Source organism: Vigna unguiculata, chromosome 3 (assembly GCF_037176805.1).
Source record: "Vigna unguiculata cultivar grain cowpea cultivar isolate G323 ecotype 2 chromosome 3, ASM3717680v1, whole genome shotgun sequence".
Taxonomy (NCBI): domain Eukaryota; kingdom Viridiplantae; phylum Streptophyta; class Magnoliopsida; order Fabales; family Fabaceae; genus Vigna; species Vigna unguiculata.
In genome coordinates this window covers 13,959,656-13,964,806 of record NC_140794.1, presented here as the reverse complement: position 1 = coordinate 13,964,806, position 5,151 = coordinate 13,959,656, and the positions used below count along the sequence as shown (strand labels likewise).

Sequence of the window (5,151 nt, the reverse complement as noted above, 5' to 3'; positions counted from 1 at the left end):
TTGAAAACTCTAGGATGCCCTTTCGAGTTTTTGTAAGAATAGACTTAATTAACATCTATAAGTAGATAAGATACACTAATGATAACATTACCATAAGAGTAATGTTCTAAATAGTATCTTTGTTTTAACAACGATAAGAAGATAAAATGCACTACTGACAAAATTACTAAAAGAGTAATGTTCATACCATCGCATGCACTTAATTAACACCTTTAAGAGTAAATAACAAAGTATTTATAATGGCACCCAAGAAGGTCTATTTGTGTCCCCCTTCGAGATAAGAGGAGGAATGCTTTGTTCGTTTCTGAAGAAGTTTCGAGGGTCAACCCTTGTCTTCACTTGTGCCAATCTGTTAAAGTTATTACCAAAATACTTAAAGCCCCAAATGCTGGCTTGGCTGAAGCTTGTGTAACCATTGTTATTAACTCCGATGTCAAGGTCTCTATAATTCATATATGCAGCTCTTGGAGACTTTGAAACATAAGGTTTCATATATTTATACACTCTTCTAATCCAATTCATGTACCTTTGAGCTGCCTCATCCCCTTTTTCTTCCCAATACACCCTGTATTGAATGTGGAATATGTAGCCAGATCTGTGAGCGAATGGAGTTTCGGATTCTGAAATCTCATTCATCCTTCCTCCATAAGGAGTGAATTGAATGTAACCATATTTAGCTGCATCCTCATATAAGAAATGCCATAACCGTTCTAACCCAACATCTGGAATTGGATCCCTCACATAATCAGATTTTGCTTTCAATAACATCAAACCGCTTAATTGAGTTCTGTTCAACAAAACACTGGTGGATTGACCGCTAGGGAAACCAGCCTTGTACAGAATTGATTCTATCCAACTCATCTCAGTGCACTCTTCTCTCACCAAACCCAATTCCGGGAAGCTCTTTTGCATCATGTGAATCAGCTCATCTACACGCCCCAGATACAACGATTCAAACCGCGCTTCTACTTTTGGATTCCCACTTTTACTTGAATTTACCCTTTCCATGTTGGCCTTCATGGTTATGTTTTCGTTAAATTTGATTGCCACACGCTGCCACTTATGAATAATCTCCGTTGCATTTTCTTCCAACGTCCTTGCAACATTGAACACTGTGACAGTTGATGGAACTGGAACTAGTTTTATCTTCCAAGCCACGATGACTCCAAAGCTTGCTCCACCACCACCTCTGATGGCCCAAAATAGATCCTCGCCCATTGTTTCTTTATCAAGGAGATTACCATTGACGTCAACAATCTTAGCATCAATTACATGATCAGAAGCAAGACCGTACTTACGCATCTGTATCCATAGCCACCACCGCTAAAGTGGCCACCAACACCCACAGTGGGGCACTCACCTGCTGGGAACCCAAGTGTTTTGCTTTTCTGACTAATCCTGTCGTAAAGTTCACCTATGGTCGCCCCAGCTTCAACCCATGCAGAGCTGTTTTCTACGTCAACTTCGATTCCTCGAAGGTTTATGAGGTCAAGGATAACAAAGGGAACCCCAGCAACGTAGGAGAGACCCTCGTAATCATGGCCTCCGCTTCGTGTTCGAATCTGCAGGCCATGGCGTTGGGCACAGATTATGGTGGCTTGAATGTGGGAAACGTCAAGTGGTGTGACAATGACCTGGGGTTTTGAGGTTATGTTTAAGAACCTGCGATTTTGAATGGAAACATCTAAGACAGAGGAGTATGAAAAGTTGGTCCGCGTGTGAACAGCATTGGAAATTGAGTTGGTGATATGGGGATAATTGTAAAGACATTCAACAAACTTTTCATCAGAATCTGCTGAAGAAAGATTAAATGAAAATAAAAGAGCAATGGCAGTAGCAAAGGTAAAATAGGAGCTTAGATACTTCATTGTAAGGATAGTTTTTTTGCTGATAGGAGAGGTGCAAGTTGAGCATGAGTAATGCCAATGTAATTTATAGTAGTCTGGAGTTTCGTGATAACGTTCTTAGGTGTAGACGCTAGAATTATGAACCGAAGCCTACGTATTAACGCATGAATAATGCCGCCAAATGAGAGAAGACAAGTCATTAACGTAAAGTAATATGCAACCCTTCAACACATTTCACATGAAGAATAATCGCTCTCATTTTATTGAACATTACGTTCGAGTTATCCATTTCAACTCAAACTTCGTAATAATAATCGCTCTCATTTTATTTTTAATAGATATAAATTTCTGTTTCATCAAATACTAAATGAGAATATGTCCATTAACCACATTATGTCAATATCAACATTTTTTATTTTAAAAATTAATTAAATAATTCGTTTATAAAACAATAAAATTAGTAAAAAATATGAGAATATTAAAAATTCAATATGAAAAAAATTGACACTTTAAAACTTTTCGCGAGTCAACGATTAAAATTGAGAACGTCAGATATTTTGATGTAAAAAGATAAATCCTAAATAAAAATATTAGGAAAGAATAAAATCAAATATTTTTCCAGAAAAACTATTTAATTTAAAAAAATAATATATAGTCAATTCAGTACAACATATTGTATTTAAATTTTAATACAATAAAAAAAAAGTTTTAATAAAAAAAATTATTTCTATTAATTTTAGATAATATTTCCTAAAAGTCAAACACAGACAACTATTAATAGTTTTAAACAAAATTAATAAAATTAAAACTTTTATATCAAAACAAAATTTTGTTTTCTTATTATAGTAAAAATAAAATATTAAGCACGAACCTACTATTTATCTTTATTCTTTTATTGGTTTTGCTGTGTGCATCCAAATCTAAGATCTTAAAGTCAGTAAACATAGTTTACTTTTCAAATCAAGTAGTATATTTATATACTAGAGTGGCCAACAGATTTATATATATTAGGAAGACAAAATATTTTTTTTTAAAATACTTAGGAATAATTGTAACGTAATTCCAATATATATATATATATATATTAAGTTTAATTTAATTAGGTTTAATTAATTTTTAATATTTTTATGAATTCAAATATTTTTAATTAATTTTTTGTTAAGTTGTTATCGTTTAAGTTTTCTTTTAATTGGTAAGTGTTATTTTACTCTTTTAACTTGTTTAGTTATGCCACATGTTATTTTATAAAAGTGGTTGAATATATATTTTATTCCCAAACAATTATAAAAAACTATATATAATCTTTACACTTATTGTAAGTATTTTGTTCACGCCCATTGTTATATAAAGCATATTGATTGTCGTATAGTAAAGGAATTAAATACTTTATTAGAAGATAAATTTATCAAACAATTATCATAAAATTAACAATTTTATTTCTACCAAAGTCGGAAATTTAAATTTAGTTTATAAGTGGTTTTTTCTTTAATTATGAATAAAATGGTAGAAACAAAATTTCATAAAAGATACTTTCGCGCTTTATTGAATAAAAAATTACTACCATCTGTCCCTACTAGTTTCTAGAACAATACAACGGAGAGTAAAATATTTTTTAAGATCTAAATTGTGTTGAAAAATATGGGGTTGTGAATCAACTTACATGAAATTATTATATTTTAAGTAGTAATCTCAAATTTATTTCACGTGGAAAATATATATATATATATATATATATATATATATATATATATATATGTGGTTTATATATAAGAGAATATATCAAATAATATTGATGAAGCTTACCTTAATTATTACACTGATAATAATTTTTTTATAAAATGTAATTGTATTAGTCCAACTATTTAATTATATTTATATATTAATTTGATTGTTGATATCAAATTTTATAAGAAAACAACATATGTGAATTAGAAGTGAAAACATACTTAATTCATAATAATAAAAAAGTAGATTGGTTTGATTTTTCAGATCTTTTAAGAAAACTGTTTAATTATTCCTTATTATTCTTTTATCTGTTATTGACAATGGGATGCATAAATAGAGAAGAATATAATGTCATATAACGTATTTATATAAAGATAAGATTGTCCTTTGATATTTTTATTTATTCATTATAAAATAGAATCACGCTTTAATTATCAGACATAAAAAATTTCATAAACTTTAATATACAATTATAATTATATATATATATATATATATATATATATATATATATATATATATATATATATATATATATATAGATATATAAGGATTAGGATCTAACCCCATCTCCTTTAGTACAGATTAGAGCTCCTACTTTTTTAATAGAAGGGCAATGACAATAACTTCGATTATGACTAGTTCCTTTTTCAATTTAGTCACTTTTAAATTATTTTATATAGGATTATAATATTTATTGCTTAAGTACATCCAAGTGTACCTTAAACCAAAATTGAATGTCCTACTTAAGCGAAAATTAAGTACTTTTACTCGATAAAAAGTGCTATTGTTTCGCTTCAAATGACCTATTATTTATCTATTCTTTTAGTGAAATATAACTCCTTTTCCAATCTTATAAATTCTTATAATATAAAAAGTTTCTATTTGAAGTGAACAAAGACGAAGAGCCTCAGTCAAGACATTGCGTGTTGTGTTTCTCTTCCGAAAGAAAGATAATAACCACTACCTTTTATATCTTGTCCAATAACAATCTTGTTAAGCTATAGTTTGCTCTTTTTGAGGTGCTTGCTCAATCATATACTTTTGATCACAGTATTAAGTTTTGTCTCTTTTTAAGAAGAAAAAAAAGCTATATACAAATATTTATTTTTTATATATAGCTTTTTCTTTTTTCACAAAATGTTTAAAAATTAAAACAAAATTTACTTTTTCATAAACTAAAAGTCATTTTTTATATGAATTAAAAGTAAAATTTTAGAAAAATAATTATGAGGTAATTTCTACAAATTAATTACATTGTTTTAGTGTGGAAATTTTAATTTCTGCAACTTATCCCTGCCACAGAGGATATTAAATTTTGGATAACGTTAGGTGAGAGAAGAAAATAACATGAATCAATTATATGATTGAAGAAAATAACATGAATCAAGTTATAAGACAACTTTCTTTTATAAATAATTGTGACATATAGATGTGTTGTTCCTAAACACTCGTCGTAGAAGTCATTAACAAATTGTATTAGTGATGAAAGTTTATCTCTAAAATTATACATCACAAAAGTTGTCTAAAAAATGTACAAAGAGAATGGCAATTTTTGTGATGACATCACTAACTACAA

The 5,151-nt window shown here is 29.1% G+C and overlaps 1 pseudogene; it reads right to left on the bottom strand.

Moving 5' to 3' along the window:
• Positions 1 to 1,910, bottom strand: LOC114177454 (tetrahydroberberine oxidase pseudogene; annotated as a pseudogene).
• Between the last annotated feature and the right edge of the window lie 3,241 nt (positions 1,911 to 5,151).